Here is a 19,562-nt window from a genome sequence, read left to right as displayed (position 1 = left end):
CAACATGAACAACATGTGTACCCGCAAACAACAAAAAAATCCCGAAGGACAACAGGGCGGGTGCTGGGTCTCCCAATAAGAGCTAGAAGAAAAGGAATTTACGGTAAGTAACAAAATTCCCTTCTTCTTCATCGCTCTATTGGGAGACCCAGACGATTGGGACGTCCAAAAGCTGTCCCTGGGTGGGTAAAGAAATACCTCATGTTAGAGCTGCAAAAACAGCCCTCCCCTACGGGGATGTCACTGCCGCCTGCAGGACTCTTCTACCTAAGCTGGCATCCGCCGAAGCATAGGTATGCACCTGATAATGCTTGGTGAAAGTGTGCAGACTGGACCAGGTTGCTGCCTGGCACACCTGTTGAGCCGAAGCCTGGTGTCGTAATGCCCAGGACGCACCCACGGCTCTGGTTGAGTGGGCTTTTAGCCCTGAAGGAACCGGAAGCCCCGCAGAGCGGTAGGCCTCTAGAATTGGTTCTTTGATCCATCGAGCCAGGGTGGCTTTAGAAGCCTGCAATCCCTTGCGCGGACCAGCGACAAGGACAAAAAGTGCATCGGAACGGCGTATGGGCGCCGTTCGGGAAATGTAGATTCTGAGTGCTCTCACCAGATCTAGCAAACGTAATTCCTTTTCATACCGGTGAACCGGATGAGGGTAAAAGGAAGGCAAGGATATATCCTGATTAAGATGAAACGAGGATACGACCTTAGGGAGAAACTCCGGAATGGGGCGCAGCACTACCTTGTCCTGGTGGAACACCAGGAAAGGAGCCTTGGATGACAAAGCTGCCAGCTCAGACACTCGCCGAAGCGATGTGATCGCGACAAGAAACGCCACTTTCTGTGACAGGCGAGAAAAGGAAACGTCCTTTAGAGGCTCGAAGGGCGGCTTTTGCAGAGCAACAAGTACTCTGTTCAGATCCCATGGATCTAACGGCCGCTTGTACGGGGGCACAATATGACAGACCCCCTGTAGGAACGTGCGCACCTTAGGAAGACGTGCTAGACGCTTCTGAAAAAACACAGACAGTGCCGAGACTTGCCCTTTAAGGGAACTGAGCGACAAGCCCTTTTCCAACCCCGATTGCAGGAAGGAAAGAAAGGTGGGCAATGCAAATGGCCAAGGGGATACTCTCTGTGCAGAGCACCAAGATAAGAAAATCTTCCACGTCCTGTGGTAGATCTTAGCAGACGTTGACTTCCTAGCTTGTCTCATTGTGGCTACGACTCCTTGAGATAATCCTGCAGACGCTAGGATCCAGGACTCAATGGCCACACAGTCAGGTTCAGGGCCGCAGAATTCTGATGGAAAAACGGCCCTTGGGACAGTAAGTCTGGTCGGTCTGGCAGTGACCACGGTCGACCGACCGTGAGATGCCACAGATCCGGATACCACGATCTCCTCGGCCAGTCTGGGGCGACGAGTATGACGCGGCTGCAATCGGATCTGATCTTGCGTAACACTCTGGGCAAGAGTGCCAGAGGTGGAAAGACGTATGGGAGCCGGAACTGCGACCAATCTTGAACCAATGCGTCTGCCGCCAGAGCTCTTTGATCGCGCGACCTCGCCATGAATGCCGGGACCTTGTTGTTGTGCCGGGACGCCATTAGGTCGACGTCCGGCACTCCCCATCGGCGACAGATTTCCTGAAACACGTCCGGGTGAAGGGACCATTCCCCTGCGTCCATGCCCTGGCGACTGAGGAAGTCTGCTTCCCAGTTTTCTACGCCGGGGATGTGAACTGCGGATATGGTGGAGGCCGTGGCTTCCACCCACATCAGAATCCGCCGGACTTCCTGGAAGGCTTGCCGACTGCGTGTCCCCCCTTGGTGGTTGATGTATGCCACCGCTGTGGAGTTGTCCGACTGAATTCGGATCTGCCTTCCTTCCAGCCACTGCTGGAAGGCTAGTAGGGCAAGATACACTGCTCTGATTTCCAGAACATTGATCTGAAGGGTGGACTCCTGCGGAGTCCACGTCCCCTGAGCCCTGTGGTGTAGAAACACTGCTCCCCACCCTGACAGACTCGCATCTGTCGTGACCACTGCCCAGGATGGGGGCAGGAAGGATCTTCCCTGAGACAATGAGGTGGGAAGGAGCCACCATTGTAGAGAGTCCTTGGCCGTCTGGGAAAGAGAGACTTTCCTGTCCAGGGACGTTGACTTCCCGTCCCATTGGCGGAGAATGTCCCATTGAAGTGGGCGCAGATGAAACTGCGCAAAGGGAACTGCTTCCATGGCTGCCACCATCTTCCCGAGGAAGTGCATGAGGCGCCGTAAGGGGTGCGACTGGCCCTGAAGGAGGGATTGCACCCCTGTCTGTAGTGACCGCTGCTTGTTCAGCGGAAGCTTCACTCTCGCTGCTCGAGTATGGAACTCCATGCCAAGATACGTTAGTGACTGTGTCGGAGACAGATTCGACTTTGGAAAGTTGATGATCCATCCGAACGTCTGTAGAGTCTCCAGTGTAGCATGTAGACTGAGTTGGCATGCCTCTTGAGAGGGTGCCTTGACAAGTAGATCGTCTAGGTAAGGGATCACCGAGTGTCCCTGAGAGTGCAAGACTGCTACCACTGCCGCCATGATCTTGGTGAAAACCCGTGGGGCTGTCGCCAGACCGAATGGCAGAGCTACGAACTGAAGATGTTCGTTTCCTATCACAAAACGTAGAAAACGTTGATGTTCTGTAGCAATTGGCACGTGGAGATAAGCATCTTTGATGTCTATTGAGGCAAGGAAGTCTCCTTGAGACATTGAGGCCACGACAGAGCGGAGGGTTTCCATCCGGAACCGCCTGGCGTGCACATGTTTGTTGAGCAGCTTTAGATCCAGAACAGGACGGAACGAGCCGTCCTTTTTTGGAACCACAAAGAGATTGGAGTAAAACCCTCGCCCTTGTTCCTGAGGCGGTACAGGAACCACTACTCCTTCCGCTCTTAGGGAGTCCACCGCCTGCAGCAGGGCATCTGCTCGGTCTGGATGTGGGGAGGTTCTGAAGAACCGAGCTGGAGGACGAGAACTGAACTCGATTCTGTACCCGCGAGACAAAATGTCTGTCACCCACCGGTCTTTGACCTGTGACATCCAAATGACGGAAAAGCGGGAGAGCCTGCCCCCGACCGGAGATGCGGAGGGGGGGAGCTGGAAGTCATGAGGTAGCCGCTTTGGAAGCGGTTCCTCCATTTGCTTTCTTGGGGCGCGCGTGAGCCCGCCAGGAATCTGAGCTTCTTTGCGTCCTCTGAGTCCCTTTGGACGAGGAGAATTGTGTCTTGCCCGAACCTCGAAAGGACTGAAACCTCTGCTGCCACTTTTTCTGCTGAGGTTTGCTTGTTCTGGGCTGGGGTAAAGAAGAGTCTTTACCCTTGGACTGTTTAATGATGTCAGCCAATGGTTCGCCAAACAGTCTATCTCTAGATAAAGGCAGGCTGGTTAAACATTTTTTGGAACCAGCATCTGCTTTCCAGTCCTTTAACCACAAGGCTCTGCGCAAAACTACCGAATTGGCGGACGCCATTGAGGTGCGGCTGGTAGATTCTAGGACCGCATTGATAGCGTAAGACGCAAACGCGGACATCTGCGAGGTAAGGGACGCCACTTGCGGCACCGCTGGATGTAAGATAGCATCCACTTTTGCTAAACCAGCTGAAATAGCTTGGAGTGCCCATACGGCTGCGAATGCTGGAGCAAACGACGCGCCGATAGCTTCATAGACAGATTTTAACCAGAGGTCCATCTGTCTGTCATTGGCATCCTTAAGTGAAGCGCCATCCTCCACTGCAACTATGGATCTAGCTGCAAGTTTGGAAATCGGGGGGTCAACTTTTGGACACTGAGTCCAGCGCTTGACCACATCAGGGGGGAAAGGAAAACGTGTATCCTTAGAACGTTTAGAGAAACGCCTTTCTGGATGAGCGTCGTGTTTCTGGATTGACTCTCTGAAGTCAGAGTGATCCAAGAAAGCACTAAATTTACGCTTGGGATAGAGGAAACGAAACTTCTCCTGCTCTGCAGCTGCCTCCTCTGCTGAAGGGGCTGGGGGAGAAATATCTAACAGTCTATTGATGGCTGAGATAAGATCGTTTACCATGGCGTCCCCATCCGGGGTATCCAGATTGAGAGGGGTTCCAGGATAAGACTCCTGATCACTCTCATCAGACGCATCACAGGGAGACTGATTGCGCTGAGACCCTGAGCAGTGTGATGACGTTGAGGGTCTTTCCCAGCGAGCTCGCTTAGGGTGGCTGGGGCTATCATCTGAGTCATAATACTCAGCCTGTGAAGCCGGGGACCCCCTTGTAGTCTGGATTAAATCCAACTGAGGGGGCTCCAAAGCCCCCTAGTCCAGGTCTCCCAGAGCCTTGCGTCCTTCCTCCAGCCAGACATGCATGTAATGGCTGCCGGCGTCCTGAGAGAGGAGGGGGGGCGGGCCCTGGGCGTTCCTGACTAAGAGCGGGAAGCCTGCTTCCCTCTGTGCCTAGTGAGAGGGCTGGAGCATGTAAATCAGGCTCCAGCCCTCGTCGCTGCCGTGAAACAGCGTCTCTCCCCTACCCTGATTGACAGGGTGGGGGCGGGAACGAATCGGAGCTGCCGGCGTCCTAGGCCGCAAAAGCCGGGGACTAGATTTATAAACGCCACCGCCGTAAAAGCGCGGTCGGCGTGTCCCCGGCGAACTAAAAGTCACAGCAGCGCCGCCGGTCCAGCGGGGGTCGGCGCTGCGTTCCCACAACACAGAAAAAAGTCCCCCAGTTAAACTGTAGGAACACTAGCTCTAGCGTTACGGTCCCCGGCGCACTACAACACCCAGCCAGCCCGGAGTGTGTCTGTGCCTGCCGGGGACACAGAGTACCTGTATGATGCAGGGCCATGTCCCTGATGGTACTCCTGCTCGGCATCCACCAGGTTCTATGGGTCTGTGGATGGAGCCCGGCGTCAGAGCTTTGAGGCCGGCAGGATCCCACTTCCACAGAGCCCTACAAGGGGATGTGGAAGGAAAACAGCATGTGGGGCTCCAGCCTCTGTACCAGCAATAGGTACCTCAACCTTACAACACCATCCACGGGTGAGAAGGGAGCATGCTGGGAGCCCTATATGGGCCCTCTTTTCTTCCATCCGAAATAGTCAGCAGCTACTGCTGACTAAAATCTGTGGAGCTATGCATGGAATGTCTGACCTCCTTCGCACAAAGCTTGAAAACTGGAGTACCCGTGATACCACGGGGGGGGTATAGCCAGAAGGGGAGGGGCCTTGCACTTTTTAGTGTAGTGCTTTGTGTGGCCTCCGGAGGGCAGTAGCTATACCCCAATCGTCTGGGTCTCCCAATAGAGCGATGAAGAAACGGAGTATCCACTGCCCCCACCATAAGCCAGGAGGCTGAGCGGTGGGAGGAGACTGGGCCTGACATTCGGCGGCCAATAGCGCTGCAGCGGGGGGGCATGGCTAGGACGTAGGAGCGACTAGGCTGAGACCGGGGCCTAAATTTTGCAGCAGCCGAGGGAAGAAGGTAGGAGGTCGGTCGGTCCTACCTGATCTCGGTGGCGCCGGGCCCAGCGATGGATGCGGTGCAGGCAGGGCGCTCTGCCCCTGCCTGTGTGCAGCGCCCCCGTCCTGGAAAACTGCGGGCTCCGGGGGAGCAGCGTGGAGAGGCAGGGAAGTGTACATCAGGAGGGGGGAAATGAGCCCCCCTCCGCAGGAGAAGGCAGCGATGCGGGCCCCATCGGATTCTAAGCGCGCTGCGGAGGTCCCGTCCCTGCTGTATGCCCCTGTACGCCCTTTGGGGTGATACCGCAGGGCGAATCAGGGGTGTCCATGAGGTTCTGCCCACACGCGCAAACCCGGGAGTGGTACCACGGGGATGGACGGGGGAGAGGGCCCGAAGTCTCAAGCCCCTGCGACCCTGGGGAGTGGTACCCACAGGGCTGCAGAGGATGAGTGATGAAGAGAATACCTGCAGAAAACGAGAAGACAGGTATGAGAGCGATAAGCGGCGCCGAAAAAAAGGAAAAATCAAATGGCTGAGGGGGGCCGAGACGGCCCACATCAGCCTCCTACGACACTAAGCAAAAACTGATTTGAGTCCGCCTCCGGCTCGGGGTGTATACTGCTGGGGAGGAGCTAACTTTTTCTGTCTACTTAGTGTCAGCCTCCTAGTGACAGCAGCATAACCCATGGTCCTGTGTCCCCCAATGAAACGATAGAGAAATCCCTTTTTAGGATATTTTCTTATGATGAGCTTTTGATTTGCGGAATTTCTGCACCTATTATTTAAATTTCAAACCATAGAAAAAAGGAATGTCCAGCGATAATCCAAATTCCATAAAAATGAGCTTTTATTCAATACCTGTCCAGTAGACCACTGCGCAACCAGCTCTGTCCTCACCTATTGTACCATCACCCATTCCCTGTAGACTGTGAGCCCTCGCGGGCAGGGTCCTCTCTCCTCCTACCAGTCTGTTTTGTACTGTTAATGATTGTTGTACGTATACCCTCTTTCACTTGTAAAGCGCCATGGAATAAATGGCGCTATAATAATAAATAATAATAATAATACCTTTAAAAAACTGTTCTAAGTTCATATCGGCAATAAAAGTACAAGGGTGGAGGTATAGGCATGGATGGCATAACAGACCAGGATGAAGGCGAATACTAGTCGCTGAAACACATACTTACCTGGTCGGCGGCGTCGCTGCGACTGCCGAACAATCCCTCCTTCAAGCGGGAGGGACGTTCGGCATCACAGCGACGTCACCGCAACGTCACTAAGCGGCCGGCCAATCAAAGCGGAGGGGCGGAGATGAGCAGGATGTAACATCCCGCCCACCTCCTTCCTTCCGCATTGTGGCCGGCGGCAGGTAAGGAGACGTTCCTCGCTCCTGCGGTGTCACACACAGCGATGTGTGCTGCCGCATGAGCGATGAACCACCTGGATAAACAACCCTTACCGATTTTTGAGTTTGGGACGACCTCTCCATGGTGAACGATTTTCACCATTTTTGAGGTCGCTTAAGGTCGCTGGTCAGTGTCACACGCTGCGATATCGTTAATGACGCCGGATGTGCGTCACTAACAACTTGACCCCGACGACCAAACATTAACGATATCGTAGCGTGTAAAGCCCCCTTTAGTCTCTGGATCATCCATGAGGGCAAGTCGATGTTTTTCTCTACTCTGTATGAGGCTACTGAGTGGTTTCAGCTGCACCCAGGATGTTCAGGGAAAAGACTTTATACCCCTTTTGTTATCTTCTCCGCCTGGAACAGTTATATTTGCTTGTCGGGAGGGAGGAGGTTGAACTACTATATTCCTTTGTTGTTCCCTCCTGTTCTTACACTGCCAAGCTACCCGGACAAAGGAGCTTTCTCTCACGGTGGATGCTACAACATCTATATCTAACTGGTATCCACTTGGTGGTATAAACTGGAGGGCAGTGGACATTGCTTGTTTTTTTGTTCTCATGTGCAGACTTTTTGTACAGTGCATGTTTGTTATACTGCTTGTTGCTTCTGTTCTGCCAGTAACTGTGGTGCGAATTCCTTTCCTTTGTAGGATACAGCAAGCAGTGGAGAATATGGGAGGACTAATTGCTCTGTGGCTCTCCCTGCGGAGGATGGGGGCATTGGTAGAGCGTCCAATTTGTACTATCGTATCTATATTTTATGTGAACTATGATGGGTTCTGACCTTAAATGTTTAGTGTGAAATGTGCGGGGCCTCAAATCTCCTGGGAAGCGGGCCAAAGTCTTTTCACAGATCAGACGGTACAAACCTCATATAGTGGCACTGGTGGAAATGCATCTAACCAGGGATTCAGCTAAAAATGTACAAAAACCATGGATTGAATGGTCTGTAGATGCGTTCCATACCAGCTACTCTAGAGGGGTATTCCTACTGATACATAGATCTCTACGCTGGGATTTTAAGGCCGCTCGTAGGGAGCCTGAGGGGAGGTTTGTCTTTGTAAATGCCACCAATAATTCTCAAGAATATGTCATCATTTGTATTTATAATCCTCCCATTCCTAACTTAGCGATTATCAAAAGCCCAGTCAATTTCGTGTTAAACTACCCAGATGCTTATGTGCTGTGTATGATGGACTTCAACCTAGTCATGGACAGTGGTTTAGATAAACTCCGCTTAGATATTTCCTTTGAGGTAGCTTCACCCCCCGCCGCATTTTCAATTTACATGCAAGGTAATGGGTGGCTTGACGTGTGGAGATTACACCATCTGGAGACGAAAGAGTACACTTACCACTCTTCCACCAAACGTACACTTTCCCATCTGGATTATATATTTGGGTCTAGTAATCTGGCCATGTGGGTGGAGGATATAGCACATGGTAAGAGGGGTATCTCGGCCCATAGCCCTGTAATACTATCACTTAAATTTATTCGGTCGTCACACAGGCCTATGTGGAAATTAAACACATTCTGGTTAAAGTTAATCGGGCCTAACGATAGTATCTCAGAGCAATTAGACTGCTTTATAAGTGCACATGTGAGGTTCCGTCACATCAGTATTTTTTGGAATACTCTTAAATACTATTTGCATGGCTGCTTTATATCAACCATGTCATAAATTAAGAGAACCACCTTGCAGGAAGATGAAACGGCTGAACAGCGGGTAAAGGAGGCACAAAAGGTATATGTATCCAACCCCTGTACAGACAACAGATTACAGTGACTGTGGTCACATAGGAACTATTCGCAACATCTAGACTCTAAATCTAAACGCAAATTATTTTTTTACATGGCAGTCGTACTTTGAGCTAGGGAACCAATCAAGCAAGCTTCTGGCCTTCATGGTCCGACAGCACAACTTCTCTAATACCAGACTTAGAATTCGTAAACCTGTTGGGTGTCTAGTTACCTCCACAGCTGATATTCTCCAGTGCTTTTGTGACTTTTACGGCTCTCTGTATAAATCCAGAAGTGAGGCATTGGTTACTGATTGTCTGACATATTTGGCAGATGTAGACTTCCCGAGGCTGACTGCTGCTCAGCAATCCTTTTTAGATGTTGGCATTACACTAGATCAGGGGTCTCAAACTCATCTGGGTGCATGGGCCACATATATAAAAAAAAATTTTGAGAGGGTCCGCATTATTTGCAGGACAAAGTGAACATTTTTAGTGATTCCATGTTTTTTTTCTATACACCTTTGGATCACTTTTTGAACATTTTTTGCTTGTATATTATAACAAGCGTGCACTTTTTTTGTTAAGTTTATGTATGAAAAAGCATTTTTAACCGCAGAAAAAAAATTGCATGCTTTATTATGAATTTTTTTTTTTTTACATTTTATTACCTTCTTGTAATATTGTTTTACAATTAGCAGCATCATATAGTAATCTTAGCCAACATTTTGTAGTAATATGCCCATGCTGCAGTAATATCCCCATCCGTGTGCCCTGTAGTAAGGTGCCCATCCTTGTAGTATGTGCCCAGTAGTATAGTGCCCTGTAGTATTGTGCCCTTGTGCCCTGTAGTATTGTGCCCTGTAATATTGTGCCTTGTAGTATTGTGCCCATCCCTGTAGTATTGTGCCCTATAGTATTGTGCCCATCCTTGTAGCATTGTGCCCATCCTTGTAGTATTGTGCTTATCCTTGTAGTATTGTGGCCATCCCTGTAGTATTGTAGCCATCCTTGTAGTATTGTGATGTGTAGTATTTTGACCATCCTTGTAGTATTGTGCCCTGTAGTATTGTGCTCATCCTTTTAGTATTGTAGCCATCCCTGTAGTATTGTGCCCATCCCTGTAGTATTGTGCCCTGCAATATTCTGCCCACCCTTGTAGTATTGTGCTCTGTAGTATTGTGGCCATCCCTGTAGTATTATGGCCATCCCTGTAGTATTGTGCCCTGTAATATTCTGCCCACCCTTGTAGTATTGTGCTCTGTAGTATTGTGGCCATCCGTGTAGTATTGTGGCCATCCCTGTAGTATTGTGCCCTGTAATATTCTGCCCATCCTTGTAGTATTGTGTTCTGTAGTATTGTGGCCATCCCTGTAGTATTCTACCCATCCTTTAGTAATACGCAAAAAAAAAAAATTCTCACCTTTCCTCCGTTCCCTGTGTGCCCACAATCAATGTTTGCAGAGTTTTGGATGCAGCATATTTCAGCTGCGTCCAAAACGCTGCTATGTACAGTACAAGCAGAGTGGATGGGATTTCTAAAAATCCCATGCCCACAGTGCTTGTGCGGCCCACAGTGAAAACGGACCTGCGGTGCGGCTTGCAGTGGCCACAGCATGTAAATTTATGCTGCGTAGTCAGAAGCGTCCTCCCTAGGGAGAACACAGTGAGGAGACCGCAGCGCTTCGAACCATGATTGCGGGCACGGGCAGCTGCGGTCTTTTAAGGAGGAGACTTGCGGCCCCACCGATCAGGACCCACTGCGTCCAGGACGCAGCGGGTCGTGATCTCGAGCACATACCTTACCTGCTTGTTGCGGCGGCAGGAACTTTACTGCATTTGAATCAATTTGCGGTGCCGCGCAGAGGAGCGGTGTCTGAACCAATGGTTGCTGCCTGCTAATCAGATGCAAGGAAATGACATGATGTCACCTCCTTGCATCTGATTGGCAGACAGCAGCAGCAATTGGAATAGAGCTGACAGCTTCTCTGCGCGCCAACGCAAATGGATTCAAATGCAGTAAAGTCCTGCTGGCGCCGCCCTTCAGCATAGAGCCGCGATTGTCATGGGGTCTGCGAGCCGCAGCAAGCAGGCTCAGGGGCTGCATACGGCCCGCGGGCCACGTGTTTGAGACCTCTGCTCTAGATGAACTAAAATCTGCTGTGGCCGACGTGGCTATGGGCAAGGCACCGGGACCCAATGATTTCCCTTTGGAACTGTATGGGAGATACCAGGAAGGTTTGCTATCACCATTATTAGAGGTCTTTATGCAGTCCACCTGGGGAGCTTCACTTCCAAACTTTCTATGATGCCAACATTATAGTTATTATAAAAGAGGGGAAGGACTCCCTAGAGTGCGGATCTTATCGTCCCATCTTCTTAATCAATGTAGACTATAAGATTTTCACTAAAATACTAGTGACTAGGCTGATCTCTGTAATTTTGGATATTAGTATCCCTGATCAGATGGGCTATATGCCTCGGAAGAATACTTCTATTAATATTAGAAGGGTTTAGTCTGTTGTTCAATTAAACACTATTGTGCCAGATAATCGTCCTTGCTGTACGCGGCCAAGGCATTTGACTCTCTGAAGTGGAACTTCCTGATGGCCTGTCTTAAGAACTTTGGATTTGGTCCCAGATTTTGCAGCTGGATCCAACTGTTATAATCAGGCTCCTAAGGCAAGAATGGTGGTTAATGGTGTCTCATCTGAACCCTTTTTGTTGGAGAGGGACTAGGCAGGGGTGCCCTTTGTCCCTGACTCTTTTTGCCCTGGCCATTGAAGCTTTAACGATCAAGATTAGTTCTGATAATTTCAATAAACTATAAAGGGTATTCAAATCGCAGACCGGGTGGACATTATCTGTCTATATGTGGATGACATGATTATATTTATGGATGATGTGGAACAGTCTTTTCCTCAGGTTGTCGGCTTCATAGATTGTTTTACCAAATATACTGGATTAGGTATAAATTGGGATAAATCAATTCTGATGTCCTTTTCCCATGGCCCCGCAGCTCATCTGGAGTCTCTATCCCCACTACTTCTAGTCTCTAATTTTAAATACCTGCGAATAATCATACAAAAAGATATTAAACAGCATCTCCACTAATATTTACCCTCTTCTAGAAGTCACTAAATCTAAATTTATATTGTGGAGCAAGTTACCTCTATCCGTTCCAGGTTGTATTAATTTGATAAAGGTGACATTGCTTCCTAAATTTATCTACCATATTTTTCATTTTATAAGACGCACCCCAAATTTAGAGAAAAAAAAGTTAAAAAAAAGAGAGTCCGTTTTATAATCCGGTGGTGTCTTACCGGGGAGGGGAGCAGCAGCGGTGGTGGTGTGGAGGGCCACAGGAGGCAGGAGCTGTGGTGGAGTATGGTGAAGCTGCGGGCAGTGCAGGGGGAGGCCCAGATGCTCACTGCAGGCGGCGGCGCTGTTCTGGGGCTGCGGGAGCTGCTCTGTGCTGGGGCTGCTCTGTCCTGTGGTTGCGGGTGCTGCTCTGTGCTGGTGCTCACTGCGGGCGGTGAGGGACTGGCCATTCTGAAGATGTTGGTGGTGCAGCCTTCAAAGAAATTGTGCTGGAGTCGGCATGTGCGCAGATTGAGTTATTGGCTCAATAACAAGCCAAGATCTCATCTGCGCACGCGCCACCTCCGGGCGCCATTTTCCTTAAGTCCACTACTGGACATCAATGGGCCGGAGGCGGCGTATGCGCAGATGAGATCTTGAGCCGAGAGCTACATCTGTGCACGCGCTGATTCTGGCCGTCATTATTTGAAGCCCTCACCGCCGACATCTTCAGAATGGTCCATGCCTTACCGCATGTCCCGAAACAGAGCAGTGCCCGCAGCACAGCCTGCAGCATTGCCCCTGCCTCCTGCGACGCCTCTTCACCACCTCCCAGTAAGCTACATTTGGATTTTAAGACGCACTCCTCATTTTCTTCCCAAATTTTTGGGAGGAAAAGTGCATCTTATAATGAGAAAAATAAGGTATTTCCTTCAACACAGCGCTGTTTCAGTCCCTAAATCCTTCTTCTCATCTCTAAATACGTTAATATACGGGTTCGTATGGGGCTATTCAAGACCTAAATTAAAATTAACTACATTACATAGAGCCAAACAATTGGGAAGGGGGAGCGCTACCTGATTTCTTCTTTTATTATTTAGCTGACCAACTAAAGGATGGATGCCTGGCTCTTACATAACTCTGAGAGCAGGTATGACCTCTCTTCTCGGTTTTCTGGAGACAGATAAACTAGGTGTGCAGAAACGCTGCCTCTCAGATTGGCGTGAAAGGTTTGGAGGCAGGCAAGAAAGGTTGTGCGCTTTTCAGACACCATTGCTGAACTGCTCCTATAGAAAACGTATACTTGCCCACACTGACTGACCACCCATCATCTGCGTTCTGGAGCTCACACAGTGTTCTCTGATATATATAAGCAAAATGACTGGTTATCCCTTGATCAGATCCAGTCCAAATTTAATGTTGCAAGGTTTCACTTTTTTACATATTTGCAGGTCAGAACGGCAATCCATCATCACTTACGAAGAATTTCTGAGACGGTTTCAATATCTTCCTTCCCTCTGATAAGGATCCTTCGATCTCAGGGCCCATAACTGGTTGATATCCTCTCTGTACATGTACTTCCTGGATGTGGGGAATGAATCTCAGCCATTGGCAATCAGAGGAAAGTGGGAGTCGTTAATCCCGAATATGCAGAAGGAGGACTGGGTAGAGGTTTTGGAATCACCAATATTAGAACCATAAAAAAGTATAATATAAAAAGGGTCCAGTATTACAAAACCAAAAAAAGAAAAACCCTCTAAAACATTAAATTTATTTAATCTCATTAAAATAGTAACGTTAAGTAATTATACATCGGCACCATACCCATTAATGAAGTCACAGACCAATGTCATAACAAGGTGCATAAAGACACACGTGAGGTCCTGAATTGGGCAGTGAGCAAAGATGAGTGTGTGCACTCGTGTCATTCCTACTCACAAAGACAGTAAGGCTACACAGGTATTGGAATATTTAGGGACCAGGGCCTAGAACACCTTAAACTTGCCCCTGCCTGTCAATGAAGGTTTTAGTTCACCTTATTGTTTTGGGTGCCCCCGTTCCTTGGCAGCTAGCCCTCGAAGCCCCTGCCACTATCATATGAGTCCCAGTACCACCACCAAGTGCAAAGTGCTGAAAAATTGTCACACAGTCATATTTCCAGCTTAGTTACAGAATGGACACGTATGGTCAGAAGTCTTTCCCACACATATGTATTATTGGGCTTTTAAGGATCCCAGTTACTTATCTGCTAGGATAGTCGCTTTATCCCGACGCGTTTCCCCCCCAACATTTTTGGGGTTCATCAGGGGATATAGAGAGGAGACTTGTGATGTGTCCGATTATTTAGGCCATAAATCTATAAGAGGGAAAAATTGTACAGAAAAAAAGATCCCTAAGCTTAATATCAACACTCACTATCAGCAATACAGCTCTACATACCTTGTGTTCCTGCCATTAAGACTTCATTGGAGGAGAAAAGAATGATGTCAGACTGTTGGCAGGACTCTCAGAGACAGATAGTAATAACACTGGACTGGGTTCTTTCACGAACCTAAAACAAAAAAGTGCAAAAATGCCACCTGCCACTGAGTGCAACAGCCTTGACATTTTCTCCAAATTAGTAATTGATGAGATTCGGAAAATTAAACCCAAATTGACTAGTAGCAAACCAAATCTAATGCAAACAGAAAGGGAAGCCCTCGAAAAAACTCAACTAATCACAATCAAACCCTAAGACAAAGGGGGCAATGCTTTGATTATGGACACAGGAAATTATCGTAACGTGTTTAAAAATTCTCTTTGATAAAGCTACTTATGCCAATCTTTCAGCAGATCTTACTCGTGAATTTGTGTCAGAACTTGAGGAGATCACTATGGAGGCACTTGACAAATCCCTCATTTGTAGGGATAAATATGTATTCCTAAATATGAAAATTTCCAACCATAACTATTTTTTACTCTGTACCGAAAGTCCATAAGGGATTAAACCCCCTGAAAGGACGACCTATTGTTTCAGAGATCGATGCCTTGGGAAAAAACCCAAGCATTTACCTAGACAGGGTACATCATCTATTCATAATGACTCAACCGTCGTACATTAAAGACACCCCAGACCTACTGTGTAAACTTGATGGGATACATGTGGATGCCAATACAATTCTGGCATCCATTGATGTAGAGCAGCTCTATAGTTGTATCCCACATGATAAGGGTCTAGAAGCGGTCAGATACTACCTTGAGACAAGGGGGAACCAGTTCAGGGAGCACAACACATTTGTAATAAAAGGTCCTCACCTTTGTACTCATACTGAATCTTTTTCTCTTTAACAACAAATTTTACCACCAGTTCAGGGGCACAGCAATGGGATGCCCATGTGCCCCCACGTATGCTAATATGTTCCTGGGCTGGTAGGAGGATAGAGTGGTGTTTGGGGACGAGGATATCATTCTGGGGTTGATACATTGATGACATCTTCGTCCTCTGGATGGGCGACACAAAGTCATTCCAGGATCTTATGGCTTGTCTCAATGTTAACCATTTGGGACTAAGATTCACCTTTGAGATGGGGGTGATAGTTTGACATTGTCAAATACCAACATGGCTCCCTAAGTACGAGCATTTTCTGTAAGCCAACTGCTACGAATAGTCTCCTTAGGTGGGAGAGCCATCACCCCCTGCCCTTACGCAAGGGGATACCAAAAGGGGAGTTCTTACGCGTTAGAAGGAACTGCTCATCCCTTCCACAAACAAGCACAACAGCTTGGGAATCGCTTCAGAGCAAGAGGATATCCTGCAGATGTCATCAAGACAGCCTATGAGTCGGCTCAGGACACCAACAGGAGGGACCTCTTAGTTCCACGTGAGAGGTCTATATCGGAATCCATCACGAGACTCATTGGATCCTATGATGACCAGAATAGAAAGATTATGAGCATTCTGAGACATCACTGGGTATTTTGAAAGCAGACCCAGAGCTGGACGAATTCATCACCCCCCATCCGAGTGTCACCTATAGAAAAGGAAAAACGATTAAGGATCTTGTGGTTCCCAGCCACTTCGTACCACAAAAACCTATAGGGACCTGGTTTGATCGTAAGCCAATAGGAACCTTTAGATGCGGATCGTGCAGCTATTGTCTCTATATCGATCAAGGGAACATTTTCTCCAATCTTAATAGAGGGAGAACATTCTACATTAACAGCTTTGTGAATTGTCGTACGGAAGACGTCATTTATAGATGTACATGTACCTGTCCGTTGAGCTACATCGGCAAGACCAAACGCCAACTCCGTGTATGAATTGGAGAACACCTGGGGGACATTGCACATAAGCGAGATACACCTATTGCTAGACATATTGTGCAGTGTCACCAGTGCAATCCAAAATCAATATGTTTCCAGGTAATTGAGGCAGTACTTAAACCAACCAGAAAGGGCAATTGGGATAGGAAAATATTACAGCGAGACGCAAGATGGACCTATCTTTTGGACATAATTAACCCTAAAGGCCTCAATGAAGTACTTCGTTTTGCTAGCAGGGGCTTTGAGGGCTAGCCATCGAGGAACGGGGACACCCAAAACAATAAGGTGAATTAAAGCCTCCATTGACAGGCAGGGGCAAGTTTAAGGAATTCTAGGCCCTGGTCCCTAAATATTCAAATACCTGTGTAGCCTTACTTTGTTTTTGAGTAGGAGTGACACGCGTGCACACACTCATCTTTGCTCACTGCCCAATTCAGAACCTCACCGTATGTCTTTATGCACCTTGTTATGACAGTGATCTGTGATTTCATTAATGGGTATGGTCCCAATGTATAATTTCTTAACGTTACTTTTTTAAATGAGATTAAATAAATTTAATGTTTTAGAGGCTTTTTCTTTTTGGAATCGCCAACTAAGGTTTCCTGTTGTGAATACATTTGAATTAGATTCCAGTTTGGGGCTCCCTCTTGTGGTCAGTGCTGGTAATGCAGTTGATTTGCTGAGTGGGAACTGGACAGCTGAGTAGGATTTGCAATCAGGCCATTTGATTTGGGCCTATATAACTATGTAGCTTCCTTTTGTTCCTTGCCGGAGCTCAATTGTATTTCCTGTGTTCTAAGGACTTCCTGAAACCAGCCCTGTTCTCTGTGTCTACCAGAACTCCTCTCAGATAAGTTGGTCTTGCACCTTTGCTTATGGTTTTTCACTTTCTGGTGATTTTGCCTGTGTGGAGTTCCTGGTGGAATTGGATTATTCCCTGTGGGAGTATCCGCATACCTTGCTCCATGTTCTGTTATGTATTGTGTTTTGTCATGCTTGGTACTAAATTCAGTCTCCTTTCTATATCAATGTTTTTTTTGGATTCCAGTAACACCAGAGTACTGATATAGCGGGGGAGAGCCTGTTCAGGCTCAGTATTTTTCCATGTCAGGCGTGCTGGTATTTATTAGGGTTTTTACGGCTGTAGTCAGTGCTCTTTCCTATTCTTTCCTATGCAGATAGTTTTGGGCCTCATCTTTGCTGAGTCTGTTCTCTTACTACGTATTAAGTTTTCCTATATCACCGTAGTCTTTACATGTGGGGGCCTATCTATAGTGAATACTCCGAGGAGGATTAGCTTTTCTATAGTTCTCTCTGGTAGAGTATTTAGTTATCCGGCTGTGTCGAGACGACTAGGTCATCGTAGGCTCGTCCCACGGCTACTTCTAGTTGTGTGTCAGTATTAGGTCTGCAGTCCGATATGGTTCCAGCCACTCTGGTTATTTTCTGGGTTTCCGAGTTCTTACTCTTTTTCTGATCCTCCTCGGTCCTTGATCAGACCAGTTTCCCCCTCAATTAACAATAAAATAATTTAAAAATATATACCGTACCAGGCATATTTAACCCCATTGAGATATTTTAGGATGCGTTATCGGATGACATCGGAATGTCTGTGGTGTCATGGGGAGGGTGTGGACTTTATTCATATGATTTGGGGGCGATTGCCTCTTTTTGGTGTGAGGTTGTCTCAACCCTGTCCTCTCTAGCCTCCTTCCCCATACCTCTAGACCCACTGCTCTGTTTGTTTGGAGATTTGGAAGAGGGATCCTAGACTCACCATCACAAAATTTCCTTGCGGGAGTCCCTTTTTATGGTCCGGAAACTTAGTCTTACGATGGATGAGCATCTTTCCCCCTCAACTGTGCATGCATGGATAGAGCTAGTGAATGCAATGCTTCCCTTTGAACTGACTGTACCGAAATAGAGGATGCCCTGAAAAGTTTGCCAAGGTTTTGGAGATGTGGATTTACTCTCCTTTGACATCTAAATGCAGTAGTTCTTGTGTTCTCTGTTGAGCGACATGCTATAGCAATTACTTTATGGATTGGTATTTGCTTCAAATGCTCTTAAGTTGGCGCCCAACGGCAGAAGCGGCTGCTCCGGTATCTGTTATTTTTTTGTTCTTGTTCAGATGTTTACATATCTCAGTTATATAATTTTTAATAATGTTGCATGCTGATAATGCTTCCTTGTCATTAGATTGTATGACATTATTCATATTTAGAAAGTGACTGCTTGTTTTTTTGTTGTTTTTTTTCAGTTTTATGAATATGAGCTTTATATGTCTTTCTTGTGCCTGATATATTTCTGTTGCTAAATAAATATAAAAAAACCCAACAAACAGGTTGACCATATTTCAGCAATAATTTTCACTTGCTCTGAGAGAAGTAGAAGAGTTCAATCGTTCATCAAAAGGGACTGTGCACGAGGCAATTCCTTTATACCCAGAGATTGTTAGAGATGTTGCCCATGTGGTCACCGCTTTGCCACCAACCCAAGTTAGTGTAGAGAGGTTGTTCTTTGGCCTTAAAATAATTTGAGATCAGATTTGAGGTCATCTATGAAGGAGGATCTGATGGAGGCAACACTATTTCTCAGAACAAATTCATAGACTGCACAAATGTTATTCTGTACATTTTTGTTGAAAACTATTTTTCCCCACTTACTGCATAGTGTATTTAATAAACGGATTTTTGTGTACTCACCGTAAAATCGTTTTCTCTTAGCCATCATTGGGGGACACAGGACCATGGGTGTTATGCTGCTTATCCATAGAAGGACACTAAGTAGATGCAAAGATGTTAGCCCCCCCCCCGCAGTATACACCCCCTGCACCCCCTGGCCCAGCCAGGCTACTTCAGTTTTAGTACACAAGCAGTAGGAGAACAAGTAACAAAAAATGTGAGTGAATACTCAACAAAAAAGTACTGAGAGAGAAAAAAGCTAAGGCCCAACAGGGCAAAAGGGAGGGTGCTGTGTCCCCCAATGATGGCTAAGAGAAAACGATTTTACGGTGAGTACACAAAAAAGAGAATTTTGTTTACTTACCGTAAATTCTTTTTCTTATAGTTCCGTATTGGGAGACCCAGACCTTGGGTGTTTAGCGTCTGCCTCCGGAGGACACACAAAGTACTACACCTAAAAGTGTAGCTCCTCCCTCTGAGCTTATACACCCCCTGGTAGCCAGTCCTAGCCAGTTTAGTGCAAAAGCTGAAGGAGAATAGCCACCCACAAGTAGAACCGAGTAAGAACCGGAACAACCGGAGACTCTGTCCACGACAACAGCCGGTGATAACACACGGAACAGGAAAATTGCCAACAGGCAACAGGGAGGGTGCTGGGTCTCCCAATACGGAACTATAAGAAAAAGAATTTACGGTAAGTAACAAAATTCTCTTTTTCTTTATCGTTCCTTTGGGAGACCCAGACCATGGGACGTTCCAAAGCTGTCCCTGGGTGGGAATAAACAGAAAAAACTAAGAAGTAGGCGGAGCCTAACTTCACAAGTGGGCGACAGCCGCCTGAAGGATGCGTCTGCCCAAGCTCGCATC

Source organism: Anomaloglossus baeobatrachus, chromosome 5 (assembly GCF_048569485.1).
Source record: "Anomaloglossus baeobatrachus isolate aAnoBae1 chromosome 5, aAnoBae1.hap1, whole genome shotgun sequence".
Lineage (NCBI taxonomy): Eukaryota > Metazoa > Chordata > Amphibia > Anura > Aromobatidae > Anomaloglossus > Anomaloglossus baeobatrachus.
The sequence above is the reverse complement of the archived record's forward strand: the minus strand, read 5'-3'. Positions refer to the sequence as shown.